The 27,428-nt window shown below is 43.4% G+C and overlaps 1 long non-coding RNA gene across 1 annotated transcript in view; it reads right to left on the reverse strand.

The window, feature by feature from the left end:
* Positions 1 to 2,962: 2,962 nt before the first annotated feature.
* LOC144770311 (uncharacterized) overlaps positions 2,963 to 27,428 on the reverse strand; it is a 29,778-nt gene continuing 5,312 nt past the window's right edge. Inside the window, exon 2 of the long non-coding RNA XR_013598861.1 lies at positions 2,963 to 6,128. This is a non-coding gene — a long non-coding RNA (uncharacterized LOC144770311). The remainder of the gene's footprint in view (positions 6,129 to 27,428) is intronic.

A 27,428-nucleotide genomic window follows, 5' to 3' on the forward strand; every position in this document is an offset into this window, starting at 1 on the left:
ATTCTGCTTTATATGTACAGTGAATTCTTGGAAGGGTAGTCGTTTTCTGGGAGAAGTAGTGGATTCTGTCAGGGAATATAGTTGAGCAAATCCAGTTGCTCACCATTTTAGGTGGCTGAGAGGGGTTAGGGGGTCGCAGTATAATCTCTTGCAAACCAGTCTTTATCAAACTTGTCAGGGAGGCACATAATGAGAAGGAATGACTGGGGAGGCACGTTCAAACTGCTTTCTTGATGGACCAATCAATGCTTCTTGGTGGCTTTGGTATTCGCTTTAACAGGGGTTATGGGATTATAGTCACCAATTGAACCTATGCCTAGTGTGACACCTTCAGTCAGACATGGATTTTTTTAGCCAACGTGTTGCATTCTGTGTGTTGCAAGTATAAACTAAAACATCCCATCGTGCAAAGTTCTTAAAAAGATAAGGCTGGCTGTAGCTGTCAAACATGAGATGGGACACTGAGCAGCCATTGGGAATCCAGGGAGGCATCATCAGCACTACTCTTCCATTAGCTATATATAGTTCAGGAAAGGCCCATAGGCATTTATTCTTAAGCAAGCTGGCAAAAGTAGAACACCCAATATTGTATCTATTTATCTGGAAAGTAAAATAATTTCTCTCCTAGCCAAATAGTATGCAATTTGAAAGCTTTACCCTTACCATGGGTCAAATGCAATCTAGGAGCTGGCAGCATTTGCAGAGTGTGCTCAACTTTTCCAGGTTAATGCATGAAGTATGAAGTACTCTTTTTCCCTATAGAGCAATGATATAGCGCTGCAAGTGAAATAAGAGATCAGCTGATTTTCCAATGAAATGTTAACGAATGTTCTTAGGTTACCTGGGAATTTTCTCCACAGTCTAATATATGCAAACATTTAATACCTCAATTAGTATAATCTCTACTAGTGCCTCTACTCGTGTAAACGCTGTGATTTTCATGAAAGTTAACACACAGCAGCAATGATCATGCTTAATGACATTAGCACACTAATGTGTTACTGGTAATTACTTGAGCAGCATCACAGTCCATTGTAATTTTGCACAACTTGCCACCTCAGTTTGGACCAAGCCATATGCAAATCAGTCTTGACACTGCTCCAACTGGAACAACCAAGCCTGCCAGGCCAGGCCCTCCCTGCACTGGAACACAAGCAACCCCAGAGCAGTTTCAATCCGATTAAGTGTAACATGATTCAGATGACTAGGTTGCGGATCGAGTATGATGTGGCCTAAGTATTTGACAGTGGCTGACATTAATTTAAGCATTCCTTGCATCACTTTTCTGTATACTTTAGTGCAACACCTTAAGTGGGACAGGTATACCCAGAGGTGGCCACTTTCACACTGTCCCACCGGAACCAAGCTATGTCGGACTGATAAGCCCTAACAAGGGCAAAACTGGTCTTGGATTGCTTGTGTTCCGGTTCATGGTGGACCTGTCCTCACAGTTTGGGCTGGACTGTTCCTATTGGAGCAGACTCAAGACTAATTTGTACATGGATAGGTCCAAACTGAGGTGATGTGGAAAACACGATGGACTGGTATGCAGCCCGTGTAATTACCAGTGGCTAAGATTAAATTAAGCATTCCATCCCTCACGGTTTTGTATACTTCACTACAGGAGATCAGGCATCTCTTCGGACACTGCCTATACATACGATTTATAGTTCTCACACTCTACTATTCTTTGTTACCAGCATTTTTGTATGGTTGACAAGCACAGAAAACAAAGGCAAAACCTCTTATTCGATAGCATAGCTTATGTACTGTTTTCAGCACGAGAGATTGTGAAATATTTATATTGGTATTTCGAGTACAGGTTTGCATATTGAAGCATATAGTGGTGTGTTGGTTGAGTTTCTTAGATTGTGTGTGTATGTTTGTCAAGGTCCCATGTGAAGTGTAGCGGGGAGTCAACCCCGTGAGCAAATGTATCTGAGAAACAAAGAAATCATGAACAAATTTGTTGCATGTCAAGGGTGTATTGGGATTTGAACCTCATGAACAAATGTGTGGTGTGCAAGTGTTTGTGGTGGGGAATAAACCTCCATCATGTGTTGTGTGTGCCAAAACGCTATTCTGTAAACAAATAGGATTTATACATGTGTTGTTTGTGTTGAAAAGTGAATTGTGTGAACAAGTCTGGGGAATACATGTGTTGTGTGCTCTGGGGAAATCAACCCTATGATAAAATCTGGGGCACATATGGGTTATGTCCCGGGGATTCATCCTGATGAAGTGTGTGTGTGGAGTTGTGTCTCTACCGCCATTAGAGCTAAAACTGAATGAGCACAGCTTGCATTCCAATTGTGTTTAGGACTGGTGTTAAAGGGAGGAGAAGTGATGTGCTGTGTGAGCATGTTTGTGTTAAAGTCAACAGAAGTGTAGTATTACTTGAACAACCCATGTTGTTATGAAGGAGAGGAGAAGTGTAGTAAAGTGTATTGTGGTCCGCTGTTATGTGGATGCTGAGATTAGCCTTAGTAGTTGTGCTATGTTTGAGAATGGCAACATCTAGAGTGTACTCTTGTCATGGTATGTTGAGGTGGGACAACGGGTAGAGTTGGAGAAGATATGGGCCGAACATTGCGATTGTCTCTGCTTGGCCTTTATGCTGTGTTCTACCTACATCAGCTACATGAAGATGATACCTCTTCATTCTCTGACTGGCTTCCAATGTGTCACATCGGTGTGCAGTAAGTTCTAACTGTCTCATTTTCCTTAAAAGCACGCAACTCACTTTTTTTGGGCATGCATGTTTGCACTTTCCAGTAGTAAGAAGCTCTGAGGCTCTTGTCTGCTGAGCTGCCTTAAGCAGGATTGCGCCTCATTTGTTTATTGATGAATTTCTTAATTTTACTTCTCTCAGTCGCTCGTGAAACAACTGACTGTCTTCTGGAGTTTAGTACCAATAATTTGCAGTGCAACATACATAAAGGTAGTGCAATTTGACAGCAAATAAAAAGGATTCATTTTGTTTATTTAGATTTCCATTTTATGCAGCACAGCTCCCAACCAATGGGCAGTAAACACATACAGTTATTATAACACGAAAAACAGTTTTAACAAATTTTTCAAGGATAACAATTAACATTCCATACAATACAGGGTGAAACTCGGAATAGGATCATTTTGTGTATAAAGAACTGGTTGGAGACCCTGGTAAGAAGCCCTTCATATTAACAAATGCATAATCGACATGAAATGTTAGACATTAATGAGCCATGCATCGGAATTCATTTTAGGACACATGAAAGACCCCTAACCCACTGGAATGGGTGGGCGAGTATCACATGATGCCTGGGCAAATGATGACCCTGAAGCACAGCAGGAGAAGTAAGTAAACTCTGGCTAAATATGGAAATGTTTGGAATCTTAGGATGTTACCTTGGCTCAAAGGGGTCGACCGAAGAGACCTTTATCCTGCCCAAGCCTTTCAACCAACATCATTCAGCAGGACAGAATTTATAGTTTACATTTTCTCCGTATTAGTTGAAGCTTTTAAGTCCCAGCATTCTTAGTTCTGTTTGAACACAAGCTGGACAAAAAGTCATCCTGATGACATGGGACCAGTTGACAGCTATGAGAGTAAATATCACATTCATCCATTGAAAAAGATAGATGGTTCAATCAGGAAACTGGAAGATAGCCAGAGGGACCAAAGTCTGTGAAAGGCCATTGGGAATGGAACCCAGTTAGCTCCATATCACCGCCTCATCCCAATGAGCCTATTACCAGCACTGGCCTTTCAACAAATCTCCGGATTTCACTCTCACCCAGCTCACCTTTTTCAATTTGCAGAACATTATATTGTTTCCCACATGGTAAAAATCTCAATCTTAATACACAGGAAACATTGGATCAATGTGGCATCCAATCCAGGTCCCAGTTATTGTCCTCTATTTCTCCTACTTGACACATATGGGATAATTTGCAGAGCAGGTGATCCCGATCACTCAGATAGATGCATTCCTTATTTTTTGTCACTTGGTAGCCAATGAGTTCGTAGGGAACAGAACACAAATTGGCAGTGGACAGGTACTTGGAAAACCTTCTAATTTCTGGCCTGTCAGAGGAGCAGCCTGGGCTGTTAGACAATCTCCTGACTTTCCAACAGATCATCCCTCTGCCATCCACAAACAGTAGCATCAATGTGACATGACATAGTACACAGGATTTGACAACAGCAATATAGGAAAAAATATACATACCTTGATAATATATTAATAAAATTATGTAAAAAAATATTTATGGTATGAAAAAGAACAAGTAAACATTTGTAAGAAATTTTACTGACGTAAGATATGTGGCCCTGAAATTGGCACCCAGTGTGAAATTCTCAAAAGTGCACCATTTAAGCCCAGTCACCTCCCTAAACCAAAAGAAACAATCAGGCAGCCAATGACTTCATCACTTTGTTTGTAATTTACAAAATAACAACAGCGCATTGGGTTGTGTGATGAAAGGTTATTGATTGTTTTACTGTAAAAAAGTCCAAAAAATATATTTTTATTTAAAAGGAGGAGCAAAAACTGTGTATTTTGAGAAAAATTACACTTTAAAACCCCAGATACTGGGGATAGATCTCGGAAATCCTTCATATAGTTTTAAAAACGCGGGTAAATATTGACTCCTAGCCAACTACTACATTCGACCAGTTTCATAGACTAGAGGAGCCCACTGCATATTTCCTCTCTCCAAAGAAACCTGGATTCTTGTTTCATCGAAATGCAGCAGGGACTAAATGATAATGTATATTAACAAGGAGAAAGGGGATACCAGAGGTAGCCCCCGCTTTTGGTTCCTCCTATTCCTCTTGCTTGCATGTACCGGTCAGAGCTAGCCAATCCAGTTATTTGCAACCCCCATCTCAATCGCCAGAGACTGGAAGCAATGAGGTACTAGGGGACAAGAGCACATGCACATTCTGAAAGTTAAAAAGGCTGCTTCAAAGGTTGATTCAGCAAGTTGACATCTAGTTCAGAGCACAAAACATTCTTTGAAACAGACAGGAAGCTCAACATGGGCAAGCAGTGTGACATCAGAACACAACAGCATAATAATCAGATCATTTGAGGCTGAACACCAGAAGCTAAGTCAGCAGGAATTGTTGTAGTGCTCATACCCATCAATTTAATTGACAGATTGTATAGCTGTTAGAATTAACCAATTAGGTTGGTTGATGCACCAGTAGGTATCAACCAATCTGATTAGATAGTCCCTCACTTGGTGCCTTTTAAAAACAATTTAATTGGCTGTTTCCGTTCAAACTTCTAAAATAGCGGATTCATTAGTTCACCCCTTGCTTACTAAGAGTCGCACCCAAGTGGATGTTAGATGTAGGAAATAATTCGATTTACTCTTGCTATCTCAGCTTAAACGAGCAGCCACCAAGATTCATAAAGCATTAATGAGCAAGTCCCGCAAGTCAGTGTCAATAAGTTCAAGTGGTTCCACAGCATTGTTTATAGGACAAGGCTGAAAAGCTTTGACAGAGAGCTTCTTGTCTTTTCCGGTTTGCCATACATAGAACCCTTGTATGCCCTGCCATTAGTGAACACATTGCTCTTTAAATGACACGGAGTTAATGACACCAAGTTAAATGTGCCACGGGTGTGTGAGTTTGTCAAGTTATGGACGCTTATGCAATTAAAAATTCCCCAATATGTTGATGTTCTTAGTTGATGATCCTTCAAGTTCTTAATCACATATATTAGGTAGGCGTGGTTCTTGACTGAAAGCGGTGTTGCTGAGGTAGAAACATGAAAATATGCTTGCGTCTGTACTTCATTTTGGGTGTCTGGTCTGTTTGGAAGCAGCTAAGCGTGCTTTTCTTTACTTATGTGAGCAGAATGCCTGCTGGGCTCAGAATTTCTGCCATGTCACATCGACTTTAAATCACTGCCCATCACACTGGGATCTTAGAGTTCTCGGAATCCGCAAGTTCCAATACTCAGGAGAGAGGGCTTTGCACGCTGTAGTTGACCGGCCCAGTACTTCCTTGCTTTTGCTTCCAGCCAAAGTTGAGCTTTCCGAGGTATTTGCCAAGTGGTGTTCCCTTGTTTCCTTCATTGCTGTTCCAAAGGGCGCTCTTGAAAATGCCTCTTTCCAAATATGGGTCACTTCTGAAACACAAGAAAACAAGTATTTATCATAATTTCTTGAAGTCCCATGCCAGAATTGCAACTGTCTATAATTGTCAAACTCTAAACACTAAATGACTCAGTATCATTGGGGGTTATGTAGGCGTTCTTTTCAATGCTAAGCCATGATATGCATTTGGGTCACCCTTAATAAGACAAAGACACAAATGGGAGCTCAAACCTCCAGCATATGAGACGAAGGAAGATCGTGTCACTCTTTCATCTGGGTTATTGGGTACTATAATGCTTGGATCATTGTAACATGGTTTACACTGAAAATCCACGAGCTCAGAAGCAAGCAGTCATCCTTCATTCATCACTCAAAAAACAGAAAACTACACCCGCACTGAGAGACATGTGCTCACTATCACAGTGCCGGAGATCAGAGGTCGAAATCCTGTGCACTACCTCCTCTTTTTTCACAGATGACAATACTGCAAAACTTCTGTGTGCTCCAAACCTGCCAGGATGTTTATCAGCAACAACAGAAAAATCAGACAGGGGAAAAATAGGTGTGCCAAATAGAAGGAAAGCCATGAGAGTACATTTTCTCTGGTCTCACCCAGTTCCTCACTGAAAAGCCTTGCACAATCACTCCCAAGTCACAAACGTTCAGAAAGATGTCCTCTTCAAAGAATGGTTTCATATGAAAGGCGGCATTAATGTGAGGTATTGAAAGGCATTTATCTAAACCATTAGTAATTAATAGGGTGAATTCCATTGTTTTAGCTTTTATGTGGTATTACAGCCATATGCAAATTTGCTTGGAATGGCCAAGAGAGTCAAGCTGAAGAACACCGATTGTTTTAAGTAACTATGCTAATAAAATAAATCTAAAAAAAAAAAAGTGTCTAAACATGAACTGGGTTACTTGTTTTTCTTTCCAGAGGGGACATAGCCTAGAAACAACTGGAATACATGTCATCCTTCTTAATTTGAATTTCCCTGCACCTCCTTTCTGCACGGTTGGTCTTCTAACAATTCTTCAGAGACATAAAACTTATTTCACCATCAGGCCTTTTTCACTGTAGCTATAGTAGCCCTCTCATTGTGGGACTGTCTAGTGTCGTTCTAGTATTAGATCACAGTCTTAAGTTTGATTGAGGCCAGTCTCATAAGCCACAATGCTCAGCTGCTGCCTCAGTTTATATTGTATCAATTTAAATTCTCCCAAGATATCCTTCTAAGTCTTACTTCATTAAGAATGGGAAAGAGGAAGAGTGGGTCAAGCTTCCAACCTTGGAACCAACGTTCAAATCCTGGCCTCTGCACTTGGCTCAACCTTGTGTGATTCTCGGCAATCACTTCACCTTACGGTGTCTAAAGCTGTGCAATTTGTTTGTGTAATCTCCACTTGATGTATACGTCTAAGATCATCTCTCCCCCTTCCTCCCCCCCCCCTTGTGCTAACATATAGCCCCTGTTGATTCCTAGCTAGGTCTGTGCTATGTAAATCAAACTTCATACATGCAATGACCACCAGGCGCGCAACAACCATTGGGCTGAAGGGGCTTCAGCCCCCCCCCCCGTCAGGTTCCGTGGGCTGGGCTGAGGCTGCCAGGCAGTAGTCAAGGGTCATCGAGGGTATTTTTCGATCCGTCCTAAAGCCCTGGCGGTCACAGCTTTCCTTTTGTTTATCCTATTTACATCTTTCTTTCTTTTAGAAGACTCCCCTGCATCACTCTTTCATTCCTTAATGGCTGTATCTGCATGACAACAGCGGCGAGACTGGCAACATTGCAGGGTTTAAAGGTGTGAAGTTAAAGTCAAACATCAAAGCCCCCGACCTCCCCCCTCCCCCTGCCCAGGAATGAACAGAGTATCCTGCAAACAAAAAGGAATACACCCTCATCACAACAGACTTTTGCAAAGAATGTAGGCAAGAGATGATTGTAAAGTTGGCTTATGATATACATAGGTTTGCCATATTTTCAGATGCAAATGGGGACGAGGCTGGTAAGTGAATAGCAACTAAATCTGCTGTTAGCTTTTTAAAAATAAAAAATAAATCACTCTTAACTCTTAACTATTTTGCTCAGGCAATTTTATTTTATTTTATAATGACACCAAACTAAAATGACAGTGGGGTTTAAAATGAACACAGTACAGTGAGTGTTACAGAAAGTATAGTGGTCTTGAGGAGTTCGCGATGCACACCCGGATATTATAGACAAAAATAAGACTTCATCTGGAGCACAGTGAATGTGAAGCTGCAATTATTGCATTTACCAACTGAGTATCAAAGTCATAAAGGCAGGTCATCAAAAATGTTTAGAGACAAATATTGAACAGCAAAGAGTAAGACTCTGTTAGCTTTAATAATAATTTAGGAATTGTGTATGTTGCTTGGTAATAATTTTGATGTGATATATACAGGGCCACTGAAATTCTGCAGCAGGGGAGAGCCAAATTATGCAGCAAGGTTCAGTAAATTATGTGGCATAATGCTGCACATTTTGTTATAGCATCACTATATTAATTTGTAATTTTTTACACTTTTTAACACTGTCTAAACATTGGTTGCATCTCATTAATACCAGTTTAAAACTGAAATACAGATATAAGCAACAGAAAGGTGACCAGTTACCATTTGCCAAGGTCCTTCAACTGTGTGGCAACATGTAGCTGCGTTCTTTTGTAACTTTTGAACGTTTAAGCTAAAAACATTTTTTTTCTGTAAATATCTGCAGATTGTGGCAAATGCAGCAAATATTCAACAACGCGAAAAAAACACAGCCATACAGTTGCATACCTCCAGTGGCTCTGGATATATACCTGTATTAACTGCTTGGACCTCGTATTTCAAACCAGAATAACTATGAGCTTTTGTTGAGTTACAAGGTTTTTTTACCAGCTGTTACTTAAAAATATCCGCTATTTAGGTAACACACTGGCCAGGTGGCAATCCGATGGGAAATTACAGCATGGATGGAAAAATGGATGAATGTGGGGCAGAGCCAGAGAGCGAAAGTAACAGGTTATAGGAGTGAGGGAGGGAGCAGGGGGAAAGGTGAGCGTATGAGGGAAATAATCAGTGAGAAAAAGTAACGCTCCGCAAGAAAGAGGAAGGGTAGACATGCAAGGAAGAAGGTAAGAGACAGGGGAGAGCTGACAGTTGAGGATTAGGGCATGGGGGTAAGGGATGAACCGCAACTGCGGACACTCCTGACATATTGAACCTATATTGCTCACTATAAAGCATACTCATGCAGCTCTGGTAGCAAAGATTGACTCTCTAGTGCTTGATGTAGGATTAACTCTGATCAGAAGAAACTGGCAGTTTTAATATCAGAAGCCGAAGCAAAACTGACATGAGATCTGAGTGCTCAGGAAGCACTTTGAAAACATACAAGACAGAATCTCATTCCTTGAATAGAAGGAAAGTTATGGGGACCAATATTCAGATAGGGGGCCTCACGGAACAAACAAAGGGTTTTAGCACTGAAGGTTGTTTGGAAGGGTTACTAAGTACACTTATAGCCTATTACCTGACATCATTCTTCTCAGTTGAACAGGCACAGGCCCATATTATAACTACTGCCATCCAAAGGGCCAGCCAGGCCTATAATAATGTCATCTGCAGCAACTACAGAGTTTGCTCGATTTCGTTTCACTTGCCACAACAGAGCTAACTGTTATACTACAGACAAAGAGGCATAATCTTGCAGTGTGCTAGTTGAGATGACCCCAGCACTGCCAAAAAGTGGGCAGGCAGGGCAATTTTCTTCAGGTTCTTATCCTTGAAGAGGCTATGCAATACACTATCAGTGAAACTGTCGTCGTGATGTGCAGCATTTTTCTCAGGGTGAAGGGTTAACTGTAATCATAGTCATGCTATGAAACAGACCATGCCCATGCTGTGACAAAAGTCTGGCTTCCAGTTGACAGGTTGTGGTAGGCAAGCATGCCTAGTCAAGTATTTAGAGCCTCCTATATAAGGCCTTTATTGTTATAGATTCAGCATCATTATGGTACATTAAACAATATACAAGAGAGGTTTCTGCACAGTTTGCATCCTGAACAATTATTTCAAGGTACCTTAAAATATAATGATCCTGAAAAAAGAGTCACAGTGAAGGAAAGCAATTGCCCAGGGTCACACAGTTTAGGCAATATAGATAGCCAGGTTCTTTGGGTCAGGGCACAACAAAAGCTCTAGTCTGGCCTTGATGGACCATACACAATTGATGATACACAAGTACTGATTTTTCCAGATTACCCTCCAATGGTGCAACAACAAAGGAGAGCATATCGGGATGTTCAGAAACAACTCCCTAAATTACACCTCAAGTACATGTTTTCATTCCCAGCGGATCTGAAAGTCTTGTACAATGGGAAATCCCACATCTATACTGATACATCAGCAGTTTGGAAATGGGCTGAAGCTCTGACAAACTTGGGTAGCCCTATTTATTGGTCATCCCAGAACAGATTGAAATCCAGACCGCAACGTACGAAAAAAACACAAAAGGTTGACAGACCATCCGCTACTCTACACAAGCTGAGAGGGCTGCTGCAGCAGTGGAGGCACTTCATGAATCTCTGGGCTTGAATATCACCCGTGGCTTAGGAGACAGCACATTGGTGATTAGTGGCAACACGGATGACCCGGAAACTTTCCTGAATATGGGACTCGTGGCTAAAGCCCAGTACGTATGCAAAATAATAAGGCCCACTGGCTGCTCTTAGTTAACCTTGGCTGGGGAATATTGCCTGTTAGCATTCACTCATGGAAACTTTAGGTGGCAGGTTAAAGCTGACCCCCAACACAGTTTTTTTTGTATTGTTTACTGAGGTATACATCTTAATGTCTGCACTTATGGAAGGATAGGCTATGTCACATAAAGAGTACATTTTAAAATAACAAAGTATGTGCTTTAAGGTGATATTCATATGCACTGTAATAACATGATTGTTTTAAACTTTATAAAATGTTTATTAAAATACCAATTATTTGGAGCAATGTAGCATTGAAGATACTGCCCTGGAGTGTCTTGCCTTTTTTCTATCTGAGAGGGCATAAACAGTCCACATCCCCGTATTTTAGTCATGTCCGAGACCTCTCACTTGCAGAATCCCACAGGGCTTTTCTCTGAGCCCTACATTGTTTACTCTTTATCTTATTAAGTTCACTTTATTTATACAACCCTTTAGTTTCTCTGTGATGTCCTACACAGATGATATCATAGGATTATTTTCTTGGGCAATGTTCTGGGGTCTGCCCAAGAGAAATTATGATCTTGCTTTTTCACAGTTGCCTCCTGGATCAAGTCAAATCAAAACTCAATTGTAACAACACAGAGGGCTTCATCTTTAGGGAACCTTCAATGAATAGATATGGTATTTAATTTGGTGGCGATGGAGCTGGACCCATAGGCCACTCGAGGTTGACTCAGCAAAAAATCCTGATTTTATTTTCAACTACTTTTTCTCATTCTTTCAACAGATCAGGCACATTTTCTACTTGCATTAACAGCATCCTCATGTGATGCAAAACCAACTCTTCTTGCAATCACAGGACTGCTATAAATTCAACTATTTTCTCACAACTAGATAATGGAAGTCTATCTTTGGCTTCCTGCTTTCAAATCATTCAAACCCTCCTGGATGCCTCATAAGAGGACTTCCCCCTTGCTTCACAATCTCTTCTCACTCACTGTTGTACTGTCTATTGACTTTGAACGTAAAACAATGTGACCTCAAAGTGTTGTTCCTAGATCTTGGCGCTCTCCATAAAACAGCTTCTTCACCATTGTATCACTCTTTATATTCTTTCCAAAATCCTATGCTTTGCAGTAGTCAACTGCCTGCATTCCTAACATTAGGCAAGTACCTATTGGATGCTGATGCTGCTCCTTTCTGGCATCAAAGCATTGGAACTCTGTCTCCCGAGCTCCAGAGACTTCAGCCCTTCAAAAAAAAAAAAAACGTGCCTATTCCATATTAGTGCAGTCTCCACCTCTCCTTCATTTATTGCTCAGCACCAGGCTGCTTGGTTAGGGTAAAAGTGCACTTTACATAATATTTGCAATCATTCATTTCATTCAGTAAAACAATAACTATAGAAGTTTGCTTAAACTGCACTATTTGCCACAATTATTCGAACCATTCTGGGAGGTGGGACGATGGAGGAACCCAAATATCTTCTAAAAGTACTTTGAATGCCTAATGGTTGAAGCTAATACAATTCAACTCAGGTGTTTTACAGTGCATCATATCCATAAGTCACTAATTGTTGGCAAAACTGTATTTATAAATGTCATATGAGAGTAGGTAAACTCATTAAATGTGTACTAAAATACAACATTTAATATTTGTTCTACTAGAATTCCTTGAAGGAAAGTCCTAAACTTCCTCAAAACTTGTTAAATACTATTATGAATACATTAATGTTAGAGCCCAGTGTGCTTCGAATTGAGCTGTGATGTATTGGCAAAAAAATAACCCCTATGCATTATACCACTACAATGACAGGATGACCCACAAGCAAATTTTAGTCTGACTCTGAATTTGGCTCCGCCTCCAGCATTTGAAGTGTTAGCCCCCCCCGAAATTTGGGTCTAGTTGTGCCCCTGATGACCACTGCCATGCTGTCCTCATCCTCTCGACACTTAACTTTTGAATACCAAACCCAAGAGGTGTGCATGTCAACAGTCTCTGTGCACAGCTGGACCGATGCTCTTTCTGGTACCTCACTTACATAGACATTTACAGCTTTAGGTGTTGGCTCATCTATATTTCCAGAAAATCTAAAATCTGCTGAAATTGTGTAAAACCTGCTAAACATGACTGCTCTCTACTTGTTTTTCCCGTTAATGCACCTTTCCCTATATTCGCAGCTAGCTACCATCAACAGAGCCAGTAGAGGTAAATTGTGACCTAGAAATAGTTTTACTTTAACAGTTCTGACAAACGCCCAAGGAGTAAAATAAGCTGTGAAATTAGTGTTTTGATCCTGAGAGACACAGTTCTCTCTGATGCATAATCTCCTAGCTGGGTGGCCAGATGTTGGTGGTGTATTATAATGCTACAGCTGCAGACCACCCGAGTGTCTACAGAGAAAATCTTCTTCCATTCTCTCATGCAGCACGAAATATAACGTACACAGTCCGGCACAGAAATAGGACGTTGGCCCGCCCCTTTCAGCCACTGGCTACCGTGATTCAGCTGGCCTTAGTCACCGACTGGCAGGGGTGTCCATTAGCAATGGAATCACTGCCCGCAGCATTTTGCTGGTGTGCATTATTTTAATTAGTCTGCCCGTTCATTTAAATTAAATAATTGCGTTTTCCATTTTTTTTATTGGGAGAGCCGCAGCTGTCTCACACTCTCATCACCCCTGCTTGCTAATATTAGTGGTCCCCAGCCCATCCCCCATCACATTCTGCAAGATTTGTTTCTGTATTTAACTACAGAGGGCTTGACAGTTGATAAGACCTAATGGTCAGCACGCATGACTTTCGATTATACACATTGTTTTATTGTTAGTTTAGCATTCCAGCATGATTGTCGGTGATGTGAACATGGTACAATTAAAAATGTCCGCCATGTGTTGGTTTCTATGTACATGCGTTGTGATGCCTGCACGTGCATGCTGCTTCCCAAATCTTGGGCACACATCAGCCGTTTTAGAATGGTAATCAAGATGGCTGAGGCCACGTTGTAACAGTAACAAAAAGAAAGAAACCAACCAAACTTAATTGTATGCTGAATGCCAAAGCCAACTAGTGTTGGCAGAGCCATAAGCGGGGTACTTATCTTCTAAACGTAGTCCATATTGCTTTTAGAAATGCTTTTTATTTTATTTAAAAACAGTTTAGCATTTTATAGTAACCTAAATAATGCGATTTTATGTTTCAACGTGTTATAACAGTGTTCTTTACTTTATTTCATTAAATGCATCCATAAAGGCAAAATTGGAGAGGGATTTTTATACGTTTTCCCGCACGGGAGACATGGCAGACAAATACCACAAACATTATTCTGCAGACAGCAGTCGACGGGTTCCAGAGGGAAAATTCAGCCACTCTGGACTTTTCAAAATCTACAACACTCAGGTGTGACTTGCAGGCACATGTTTTATTAGCGAAACAGCTACTACAGGTCCAGGCACGCTTTCTTCAAGTTGATGAAAATCCAGCCCGGGTTCAAAGTCACACTGGTATCCTGGGGCGTGTTTGTCAATTTCCATGCCAAGTGTGTACTTAAGGTCACGAAAAGCCCCTGGCCAGCGCTATTGTTTTTAAAACACTTTCCGACTTGCAGATAAGAATTCAAAGTAAAGTTGTACCTTTCATTTGGCGACTATTCTGCTATGCCTGTCGTGGTTATCCCCTGTTACAAATTGGGCTTTGCAAACCTGGCGTGTATTCAAAAGAGAACCGAACGCTTCCCAAGTTGCAAGCATACCAATTACTATTTGCTCAAGGGTAATTTGCTTCTTTATTAACAAAGGGTCGGAAGGCCTGGGGAATAATGATCAGTACATACCTGCCAACTCTCCAGGTGCCACCGTGTGACACGACATGGGTGCCCATCACACGGTCGTCCGGTGAGCAGCGGATATCACATGGTGGCAGGGAAACCGAGCTAAAAACCACTGCAAATAGTGGTTTCCCAGCTCAGTTTTCGAGGCTTTGAACTTCCGACGTCCATTGAGGGTGTTGAAACACTTCAGGACTTCGGCAACAGTCTCAGCAAGGATTTTTTTGGGAGGAGGGGACTTGGGGACGGGTGGGGTTCAAAAGTGCCTCGAAGATACTTCTCAGCACGAGGTCCCCCTCCAAGGCCCCATCCCCTCCTCACACGGCGAGGTTGTTCTTCAAGCTAGCAGGTATGTTAGTAGGTTCTCCCCATCCCTGGAATTTACGGTTGCATCAATACTATCTATGTCTCCGAATGTAGTTCGTAGGTTGCAGATATTCTTGTGTTTTCAGCCTTACGAGCCCCAGGCTGCAAAACACTACAGTTCAAACATAAGCATGACAGCGGACCCACTGCAGAATCTCTAGCAATTGTCGGACCTCCAGGTCGGTTCATCTTGGCACCGACACTAGTGCCTGCTTGGGGTGGATTGACTCCATAGTTTTCATACTTCGAATCTGTCTTAATAGGCTTTGGGCAGACATATGCGACTTTGTCGGTATACTTTGTATCACATCTCTACAAAATTGATCCTAGGACACGTCTGATGTGATGCTCCATATCTTCGATCTGTTTTGAAATTGGGATGGATGTACATACCTATATTACTGGCTGTGATATTCTCTACTTTGTCACTTGTCCTGAAGAAGTCCAGTGTGTTGGAAAAAACGCATTGGCTATTAGATGTCATATAACTTTTACACAAGAACTTTGAAACAATTTACAGAATAAAAAGAAGATTTGTATACACTTTGGGAATTTCTTCTTTTTTGACTGCTTATTTGTTAACAAAAGTGACTTGGTGCATCTTACTGTTTGTTTGCAGCAGCAAAACACTACCTCATATAGGTCTTGGGGCACCTGTGTTGTTTGTTTAATGGAAGATCAAACAGTAACTGGTTTCTGCAAGAAGTTCCAAGCCGTCTTTTAATTAGTCTTGAGCAGCTGTCAAAGCGCAGTATAACCTCACTAGCTGGTTCCAAGAGCCTGGCCAAAGGCTGCGAACTCTGATGATGCCCTCATGATCTGTGGGCCGACGCAGAGGGCGCTAAACCTGCCACATTGCTTTAGGTGGCTGGTTAAAATGGGCATAGGACCCGAGGTCGGAATCCATACTGGAGGTAAATAGGGACATTATTTTTAGAGATTCTTTGAACAGGCATGTGTGCTGCTTATGAAGAGGTCCAGGAAGACCAGTGATGTACGCAGGGGGCTTGCTGGAGACTGAGGACACTTAATTATTACAAGACAGGGATAGGCGAATGGAATCTAATAGGTCATGGCCTCACATCTTTTGTTGGATGGCTTTTGTGTAGCACTGTACTTGCCATCTCAGTGGACTCCTGCCACTGCATTCACGCTCGTTTTTTCATGTACTCAGGCCAGTATCGGGGACACCTCCAACCCCAGTCCTGGTTGTTGGCTTCAAGTCTGATTTCCAATCCAAGAAGCAGCACCGGAAGTACGTCCTTAAACTCCAGCTATTAATAACAAATCTTTGCTCTGGCCCCCTGGTATCTTACTGCAGTTACATCGACCGTTACCCGCCTGGACCATGGCAATATCCTGAACAATAGATCTGCATTGAAACTAATCTTTAGTAATCCAGAAGTGTGCTGAAACAAAGATCATCCACAAGATGGCGGCCAGATTACTGAATGAAGTACCAACCTACTGCCCTGCAATTGCCCCTAGGTCGAGATGTGCACTTCAATCCCATCAGAGCCACATATTTTTCAAGGCCTTAACTATTGGCCACAATTTCTGTCATACTAATGGTCTGTGTCTTAACTCTGCATTGCCAAGTGGCTTGACGCAGACTGACCCTCTTATCTTCTAAACTTTGAAAGCTATTAGTACAGCTACACAACATACTTCACATCTGTGCCTTCCTAAAAAAGAATACACAAAAAAATCAAGAAAGTACAAAATAAAGCACTTTGTATCCTTCTGCCAAAAACAGAGCAGGCATATGTCGGGGAAAGGAGTGGAGTTACAATAGCTACTGGTCGAACCATAAACATGCCAGTCAGGTGTGCAATGCCGTGACCTGTAAAGGACCACATATACCTATTCATTACCTCCTTGTCCATCTTTCCATCCCATTCCTTACACATAAGCAGCTGTTCTGCTCCACAGAAACCCATCACCTAGCTGATATCAAATACTTTCCCCAATATGGTGCAGCCTACCCAGCACGCATAAGCGGGTTGGATGATTATGTCACAAGGACAGCCTGTTTCTGCACTGCACATCTGTTACCTAGGGAGGTCTGGTAAGTTTATTATGATTTTTTTATTGCATTTCTTTTCTTTACCTATTGTGTGGCTTACTCTAGAAGTCGCTGTTTTCAGCGAAACTTGCCTCCCTGCTCAGCGGGCGTTGGCCCGTGATGGGAGTTGCACTGCCGAGCGTCCTTAGGCCAGTTTTTCAGCCTCCTCTGGTGCTGTCGCTGGTGAGATGTGCCCTTCAGTGCTGCCATTTGTTCCCGCAAGATGCCGGGACTGCAAGACTTTGTTGCCTTCGAAATTTGTCTGATGCTGCAAGAGCTTGTGTTCGTGTTTGTGGTGAGCATGAAGCCGGCTGCCTCGTGTGGTTTTGCAGGGGTTCCTATGGTGGATGTGCTGCCACTCTTGATTAATGCGGCTGTGGGGGCAGTGTTCAGGCCCGGGAGGTGGACACTTCTACTGCCAAGTGCCAAGGAATGTTACCTTGGCAGACATGGATGACCCAGATGAGGAGGAAGGATGGAGGGGTCGCTTTGTGATCTCTTAACCCAGGTCAGGGCTAATCTGGAATTTTCTACTCTTGTGGTGCAAGATTTGGAGGATTACTATTTTTTTACCCAGTGCTACCACCCTGGTCCTGAATCTTTGCACAGTGTGGTCCGCAAAGTGCATGCTCATGAATGGGGTGTTCATTTATAAAACTGCATTCCCTCGGTTTTTGGGCAAACGTTATACCTTGGAAGGGTTTTCCACCTTGACCTTAAACAGTCAAGGTGGATAACCTGATGGCTAGCCTGCCTTCCCAGGGCATGGTGCTTTTGAATGATGCCCTTCCTTCCTTCTAACCCCATCGATAAAAAGGTGGAAGGTGCAGTGAAGAGGTCTTATGCCGCCAGCCACCAATGTTTCCATCAAGGCGACGCCTTCTTCCAATTATATGGTTCTATCCATTTTGAAGGATTTCCGGGCTCTGGCTCTGCAGAGGATTGAGGGTTGGGATGCTTCCTCTCTGTTGGCTCTAATAGAACTCTAGGTCCGCTACTTGTTCGACATCTCCTTCGATATTTTGTGTGCGACTCCTGCAGTTTCACTGGCTTTCATTGCAGCTTGTCGCCATATCTGGATGCGGGCTTGGAAGGTAGACGCCTTGCAGTAGTCTGTACTTTTCAAATTGCCGTTTGGAGGTTAGAAGATGTTGGATCTACTACTTGAGGAAATGGTGAAGCAGTCCGCATAGTATCAGAAGCTGGTGGCTCCCATTCACTCTCCCTCCCAAGTTAGAGGTTATGGGTATCACTGCACTTCTGCTTTTCCTTAGGCCAGGGGTGCTCACCAGCTCTTTCGTGGCAGGGGGCGTGGACAAGGGGCCCCTGGAGGTAACAAATACCAGTCTGACTACTGGTGCCTCAATGCTCTTTCTCCAAAGAAGTGACTATCCTCCCTTTCCAGTTGCTGGTCGGCTTATCGTCTTTTGTCATCAGTGGCGGGGTCTTTCCGATGCCTGGACAGTTCGGACAGCGTCCTCCGGTTACCGGATCAAATTTTCATCTCGCCCCACCATTCACGGAGACTCCTCTGCACTGGGATCCCATCAAGCAGATGTCTTTGCTGGAGGGTGCTCAGCTTCTCTTGGAGAAAGCATCTATCATGAATGTTCTGCCCCTGGACCGGAGGTTGAGATATTATTCCATCATCCTACTGGTTTGGAAGAAGGATGCCAGACTTCCGCCCGTGTTGGATCTGAAGGTGTGAATTTGCTCATTCCTCATCTTCATTTCAAGCTGGTGACCTTGCAGTCGATACTTCAATTGGTGCATCAGGGGTGCTTACTCACCTCCCTCGACCTGATGGACACCTACCAGCATGTTCTCATCCATCTGGCGGATGAGCAATTTCTGTGCTTTGCGGTGGGCTTAAGACGCTACCAGTTCCAGGTGCTTCCTTTTGACCTTTCATCGGTGCCAAGGGTTTTTACGAAACTCTTGGCCCCCTGGTGGGTATTCTCCATTCTTGAGGTATTCAAGTCCATCCTTACCTTAATGATTGGCTGACTCTTTCTCCCTCTTTCTCTCAGACATCGGAGGATGTGTGTCAGGTTTGTCATCTTCTGGATTTGTTTGGTTTCCTGATAAAACAACAGGAAGTCCTCTAGTTCGGCGCCCCTAGTCTCTGAAGTTCATGGGGGCCCTCTTCCGGATGGATCTGGGGAAAGTGTACCCATCTTTCAATAGACAATTGACTCTGTTCCAACAGCTCTCTTGGGTGGTGTCTCAGTCACAGGTGTCTCCCTGTTTCTGGCTGTCAGGGAAGATGGCCTCCACACTGCAAGTGCTTATCTGGGTCCGTCTCAATTTGTGTCCCCTCATGCATCACCTGCTGCACCACTGGGATCCTGCTTCTCAGGCTTATGATGCTCTCATTCCTTTGACCCCAGAGACTCTGGAATCTCTCTGGTGCTGGTTGTCTCCTCTCAGTCTCTCACAGGGTTTCAAACTTGACCCCCCTCCCTCGGTGGTCTTTTTGACCAATGCCAGCGGCTTGGGTGGTGGGCGGTTTTGGGGGATTCCAAGGCCCAGGGCAGACTATTCCATTTTGGGGCTCTCCAGTCCTTGAACTGGAGGGAATTGATGACGGTTTGGTAGGACCTTTTTTTGTTCGCTTTTGTCCTTTGGAATCAGGTTGTCTGTGTTCAGACCAAACTACCAAGTTGTTTATGCCGATGTCAACCAGCAAGGGGCATGCACTGTCTCAATTTCTCTTTTCCTGGAAAATTGGCCTAGAGGAATCTCTTCTCTCTCGACAATCTATCTTCTGGGGAAGGAGAATGGGGCTGCGGATTCTTTGAGCAGGGTGTTCCCCTCATCCCTGACCATATATCTGTCTCCCCTTCTCTTTTGGCAGATTCTCTCCAAGTTTTGACCTTCCCTGGCTAGATCCGTTTGCCTCGGAGCAGATGGCCCATCTCCCTCTGCTTTGCAGCCTGATCGCCTAGAGGTTGGCCTGGGCGATAGATGCTTTCTCCATCCCGCGGTCCCAGGGGGTCCTGTTAGCTTTCCTCCCTTTTCCCTCAATTCCCAAGGTCCTCTGGAAGATTCAGTTGGATTGGGCGGAGGTTCTTCTGGCTGTTCCATAATGGTCCCGGAGGCCCTGATTTCAACTGCTTCAGGGTTTGGCAGCGTGTCCCCATTGGAGGTTTCCCATACACACCTCTCTACTGCTTCCTCCTCTTCTCGGTGCATCCTCTCTCCTGTGCATCAGGCTGGGTGTATGGCACTTAAGAGGTTGACCTTGTTGGATCAGAGTTGCTTGCTTGAGGAGGCTCAGAGCATACAGTTGACCCACAGGCCTTCAACCCGGAGGTCTTAAAGTCTTCTTTGGAAGAACTTTGACAATTGTTGTCAAGAGAAGGGTCAGTCTCCTGTGATCCGGTCATGGCATTGGACTTTTTGCTGGAGGGTTTTGTCATTGGTCTGGCTGTCTCCTCTCTGTTCCTAAAGGGCTGCTGTTCTGGCCTTTAGGGTATCTGCTATGGCTTCTGTCTCTCCTTGGTGACTCATCTTTTGCAGAGTTTCTTGCTTCGGCGTCTTGTCTCCTGCTCTCTAGTCCCTGCCTGGAATCTTCCCTCTGTTTGAGGCCCTGGTTTCCCTTGACGGTAAGTTTCTTTCTGCTGTGGTTGGTTTTTTGGTGGCAGTTTCTTCTGGTCATCAGGTTGGTGAGATTGAGGCTTTGCTGGCTTCTCCCCCTTGCTTGCGTTTTGCCTCTACAAAGTGATTTTGCGCCTTAGTTTGTTTTTTCTGTCCAAGTCTGATTTCCATGGTCAGGAGAATATTGTCCTTCCTGTTTTTTTTTTCATAACCAGTCTTCTCCCGAAGAGGAGATTCTCCATTCTCTGGATGTGTTAAGGGTAGTTTGCATCTGCCTGGATCGTACCAGTGATTCTAGGCTGGTGGATTCCTTGTTTTCGACCTAGGGTCTCTCTGGGAAAGGTCTCAAGCCTTCTTTCTCCACTCTGACTCAGTGGATGAAGTGTGTGGTTCTCTGGTCTTAAGAGGCTGCTTGCGGTCCTCTTCTGTCCATGGGAGGTCCACTCATTGGTGATGGGGAGAGGGGGTGGAGGAAGGGTTCCTCATCCTGGCACGTGTTTAAAAGTGAGCCACTGCATGACATTTGTATGCTGCTACATTGGCCTCTGCCAACACTTTTGTTTCTTACCACATCTTCAGTTGGAGATGGCTGATTTTGATGCTCATGTTTTATCTGCTGTATAGGATTTGTACTTTTTTGGCATTAAATTTTCATGTCTGTTTGCAGCATCCTTGGAGTCTGTGTGGCTCAATCACCATGCACTTGGGTATAGACTTGTGTGTAAGGAATTGGAGGGGGAAGAGGTAAAGCCCAGTTACTCACCACCAATCTTCATTACTCTGATTCCTGGCCTTCCTGTTCCATTCCTGAGACCGCCCACCCTCTGCCCCCTCCGTCACCCTGCCCAGTTTCTGTTTATGGTGCTTGTTTTGAGTTTTCTTTCCTTGGGTTTCTTTGGCATTCTCAGGGTGTCATGATGACGTACTTGCCCCTTTATGTATGCTTGGTAAGCAGCCCGCTATTGGGGGGGAAGTATTTGACCTCAGCTAGGTAATAGATTTTTGTGGAGCAGACAAGCGGCTCATGTGTAAGGAATAGAATGAGAAGGCCAGGACTCAGAATAATGAAGATTACCAGTGAGTATATGAGCACTTTCACCAGCAAGGCCGCCTACTCATCTACAATTCTGGCAAAAATTGGCAATTCAATGCGACAGAGAACATTTGGGGGGTAAAACGCTAGAAGGGACAGTAACGAGGTTTTGGAATGAATTTCCCAAAAGATTTGCGACACAGCCACATTTTGTAAAGATGTTTACATAATGTATGTTGTCAATACTGCACTATTTTATCTGAATCCAATTAAATGCATTTGCATTTATGCTTTGAGCCTTGAAGCTAGGTTTCTGGTATTGTTGCACATTATGAATAAATTAAATCAAAAATCATGCAATCCATGGCGTGGCTCCGGATATTTCTAAGGCAGAAACATAGTATGTTGACAGTCATTCCTTGTGCTCGTCTAATCAGAGGCTACTTCCTGTTGCACGCTAGTAGAACGTCACAGGAAGGGGGTGTCGGCTTTCTCTGTCCATATTCCCAAACTCTAGAATGCACTGACCCAAAACCGGTGGAGTTTGTCACCACATCGATTGCTCTACACAGAAAATTAAAAACATTGCTCTGTAACCAACTATCTTTGGTCTACCCGCTCCTACATAGATACCTTAATGTTCTGAGCGCTAAGAAACCCTGACGGGTAGAGAGGCTGCGCTTTATAAAAGCCCCTAAATAAACATCTACGGATGCACCCGGTAGTAGCATTTTAAGTGTTCTGCAGCGTGACCGAGATGGTTTAGAAACGATTGGAACAATAACTCTTAACATAAAACTTAGGTCTGTGGTAGACTTTTGAAGAGGTGTGGTACTGGGCTGAACGTGCTGTGATCTCTTCAGCACGCTGGGTGATGACGGGGATGGAATGCAATGACGCATGGTGTTTTGAAGGGAAAGTCAGCAGTGTAAACTGGGAAGCTACGGGGAGGAAACAATGCTTTGCCATAATTTTGGCATAGTACCGGTAAAGATGTTCCAAACAATACAAGCGCGTCCTGCTCCTTCATACCACAAGGCAGGGCTGGTAAGCGGGATCGAGTCCAACTAAGCATGACTTTACAGCGATCTCTTCTCTTCGGTGTTACTACTGGGAAAGGGCTGCATCTGGATATCTCTAGCAACCACGCAGACAGCAGTACCAAGAATGGCATTACTTCTGCCTGAGAGCACCATCTTCGCTTTTAGGCTGGCAACGCTGAAAAATAGTTTATCTTCATCTATGGTACACAGGTAAATTAATTCACTGGATTGATGCACCTGCTGCAAAGATCTTTTCACAGAGCTACAGCTTTACAACCTTTACATACTGACTGAGCATTTCAGACTCCAAAAATCGGTACGGAGCTCAATACAGTTGGCTAATAATAGCCCCTGTTGTTTACAGGTCTTGGATATTCAATGATCGGACATGTAGAAGTAAACGGATGGGTCTGTCGAGAAGAGTGGCGAGTTCTTAAGGAAACGGTTTAAATAGTTGCAAAACTGATCCCTGTCGTTGGTAACACCAGCCCTGGAAAAGCAACGATTTCTGAGACCTATAGTTTCAAATGATAGGTAGAGGTCCACAAGCTGCAGCTGTGGACTAAAAACCCGGGCTGCTTGAAGGTTATTTCCCCCCCTCCCAACCCAATAATGTGTTACCAGCTGGCAGCTACAGTCTCCTGTACTGGTGTAGAGGCAGTTGCATGCCAGCCTCACCTTACTTCACTGAACAGTCTCACAAACCTGCATAGGCAGAGACATCACTGCATTTACCATTATTCATCTCCACAGGAAGTGACATCTCTGGTTTCCTGCCAAAACCAGCCTTGGAAAAATAAGCCAGGCAATAGGACTTCATTTCTCATCATCCATCTGCACACAAAGTGACATCACAGTCTGCTTTTTCCCTACTTGTGTTGTCATGTGGGTGTCCCCAGCACCGGATAGATACAGACAAGAGTAAAAACTGTTTGGGTTTATTGGGCCCAGTAAGTGCTTGAGACCAGAATCCCTTATACAGTGAAATGTACACGACAATATATAATCATGTGCCTCACCCAGCACCCCATACTGTCAATACCGACTCAAGACCAGACCTAGAGAACCCTCTAGGGTCGCTCTTGAGTACTCCACCTTCCAGACTTCTCAGACCTTATCACCAATCAAAAGCCTGACATGGGGCGGCTCCTCTGCTAAGGTGGAGAAGCGTTGCCCCACTGCTCTCAGAGCAGGAAAAATAAAAAGTGAAATAATAACAGTTATTATTTTATTTTTCATAGGTTCGGGATGGGTTAGGGTGGGGAGGTCTGGTGGCACTGGGGAAGGAGTGGTTTGTGCACACTAAGTGCACATGACTGATTGGCCGACCGTCTGAGACCAGCCAAACAGTCATGCGCACTTAGCATGTTCCCCACCAGGCTGCATTACACAGGCTGGTGGGAACATGCCCAGGCTCTCTCTCTCTGTCTGAGTGCGGAAGGTGTGATTGGTTATGGGGAAGTCTGGGTGCTTCCTGGTTCCGGCCGGTCGAAGCAACAGAAGAGAGACGGCAGCCAGCAGATGGAAGGACAGAGGTGTTTTCTGTTTTTTAAAATGTTGTCCCCCCCACTCCATTACCCTTGTTCCCTGCCAGCCACAACTGACCCAGACATCCTCTTCATCACAGAAACATGGTTCAAACTTATATTTTCACACATTCTAGATGTCCTTCTTCACAAAAGCTACAGCATCCGTTTTGTGGACCATGCACATAAGAAGAAAGGAGTCCTTGCTGTCATCCATAAGTCCTTCTGGTCCTGCAGCCTACTCAAGCAAATAATACCCAACACCATGAAGCGACTGACACCATTTAGTTCACTCTGCAAATAAGACCACAATCTTCCATGACATATATAGGTCTTCTGGGCATAAACAGACTTTATGGATTAATTTTTAGGTATCCTGGCCATCTCGTCAATCCAGCATGCCCACACTTCAATCTCCCAGATAAAAGCCTAGATTTTTTTTTTTTTTTTTTTTTTTAAAAGAGAGGACTCCTTCTTCAACCTCGTTCACATGTCAAACAGCCAACACACTTCATACTCCAAAGGCCACATCCCCAACCTGGTTTTCTCAACATCAACCAGTCCAATGCAAACCACCTATACCCCCCTTGTCTGAACTGACCACTTTGACATCCCCAACTCCTTTCTGAACACCCTGCCATCAAACCAAGCTCAACCCAGAAAAAAAGACAAACCTCCAGATCTTTCAAAGACTTGTCCATAAATACACAGATCTCTCATCCTGTCAACTCCATGTCACACACCAAGCAACTTTAACAATTTTTGGAAAACTATTTGAACATCCACACCCTAAATACAACATGTAAGAGCAAGCCAAAGCCTTCAGCACCCTGATGCTCTGCATACTTCGCTGACAAATAATCAATCCACAGACAGGAAAGTAAATCTAATAAAAACTGAACTTGTGATGACCTCATGATTTTGGAGTCTCTTGCACAGAATGCAGACAGTTTATCACATTAGCCAGAGATAACCACTATACCAACACTGTCAATGAAGCCACCAAAAGTACAGCAACATTTTTCAAGGCAATCAAGCACTTCATCAATACTCAGCCAGAGTCACCTATTTCTCACTTCACAGAAAAGTACAATGCCATCAACCTCTTGTTCAGGGAAAAAAATACATGCTATCTAACAGCACTTCCAAGTCACCAAGCCTGCTTTATCTCTTACCCTTCCCATAGAATCCCATAATGGTCAGCCTTCAAAGACCTAGCTCCTACAGATCTCGCTGACATACTCAACTACCTCAAAGCCACTTTTTATGAAGATGTCTGACCCTCATCCTTCATCAAAAATCTCTCTGGGATGCTCTGCCTCCCTACTCACCATTGTCAATACCTCCTTCAACCAATACATCTTCCCAGAAGCTCTCAAAAACAGGCCAGACCCTCTCACTACTACAGAAACCTGCGCTAGACTCAGATGACCGTGCTAACAACCAGCCTATCACTTACCTACCATTCATCGGCAGGATCACTGAAAATGAAGTCTAGGTTTAACAAAGACGACAAGCATGCTTGAAATTAAAGATCGATAAACATTGCTTAAAGTACAGGGCATTGGAAATCATGGGGACTGAGGCGTAATGTCCCCTCTTACTCCTTTGTGGCAGCCCTGGGCACTCTGCTGCCAGGGCAGCATGGCTTATGTTGCCAGCGTAATAGGCCTAACTTCTTAATGCTGTTCTGGCTGCTCAGGTGAGGATACAGATGGGTATGCTCAAGAGAGAGCAAGGGATTTTTCAAGAGTGAATTGTCGCCAGCTAAAAAGCACAAACAGCTGCTCTGACAACATTTAGAAAGCACTCCACGAAAAAGGGATAATTTGCCAATTCACAGAGGATAATATCAGGTTAGCGGTAAATAATGGGAGGAACACAAACAAAGAAGGAAATAATGCAAGGTCGAGAGGAAAAATTTCAAATGAAATTGGGTGTGACTGTGTGTCTGTCTGTGCACCTGTATATGTGTCTGTCTACTTGCGTATGTGTGCGCGCCTGTCTGTGACTTGGGTATGTGGCCAATCTCTATTCCCATTTTCCTGCATGTCTCTCTATAGGCCAGTGGGTTTAAAGTCAGAGGCAGTCTGGCGAATGAGTGTCTTTCGTGCTTGCAGTGTATCTTTTATCACGCATGTTTGAAAAGAAAAAACTGAATTAATTTTGGCAGTGACTTTGAAGTGAAATGTTCATCAACTTCCAGTGCAAAAGTGACGTTCTAGTTTCTCCCCCAGTGAGTTGGCGCAAACCAGTGTTTAACACGGGCACACACGTACTAGGAACTAAGGTTACATTACTCAACCGTAGTGCAAAACCTCCTGGCATGATTGCAATGTACTTAATTTGGCCCTGCTTCAGTTTCTCCCTGTTGACATGAAAGAGCTCTACATCTTACACTAGACCATCACCTTCGTTGCTATCGGACATTATAAATGGTTGACCCGCGTGCTCTAGGTTTGAAGCTTGTACAGTTTTGGTACAATGGGGTGCCCCCGATAGTCTGGCAAGCATCATAACACAAGTAACTTGTACAAGGACAATTGGACTGTGGGCAGCTTGGCTAAAATTATTTATGTTCTTAGCAGAAGTGAATGTCAAATGCCCCAAAATGGCGGCGATACAAGGACTACTCAGAGCATCTCATCCTCTCATGGGTGCTGTGCGAGGAGACCCGATAGTAAAACAGGGTTTGGCTCTAATCAATAAGGCTGAGCCTACTCAGATTAAGTAACAAAAGAGAAATGCCAATAGTGATACCTCATTCAAAATCCCAATCTGACAAAAAATGCATAGACAACTGTACAATGCATTTGGTGCTATTTAATAGCTGTTTTATTCGCACAATTAGTTTTACAAATTCTTTAGAATTTCAAAAACTTTAAGACAATATATACAAACAATGTAAGTGGACACAAAAACAATGAGAAAAAATGCACAGAAATCACACTTATACTGTCATTCCATCTGATTCAGTCGTTACACAAACACACCTCAAACATTCATCCTGCACAGTGCTAAAACAAAAAGGGATTGAATACACCAGTTCGAAAAACACTGGGTCTGCCAACAAATAATATTTAAACCATTGAATGTTTTGAATGTTTTAAATACACCCTATCCACAAGCATATGCAAATTTGGATTGATTAAATGGTATGGTGTA

The sequence above is a fragment of the Lissotriton helveticus genome, chromosome 7 (assembly GCF_964261635.1).
Source record: "Lissotriton helveticus chromosome 7, aLisHel1.1, whole genome shotgun sequence".
Taxonomy (NCBI): Eukaryota; Metazoa; Chordata; class Amphibia; order Caudata; family Salamandridae; genus Lissotriton; species Lissotriton helveticus.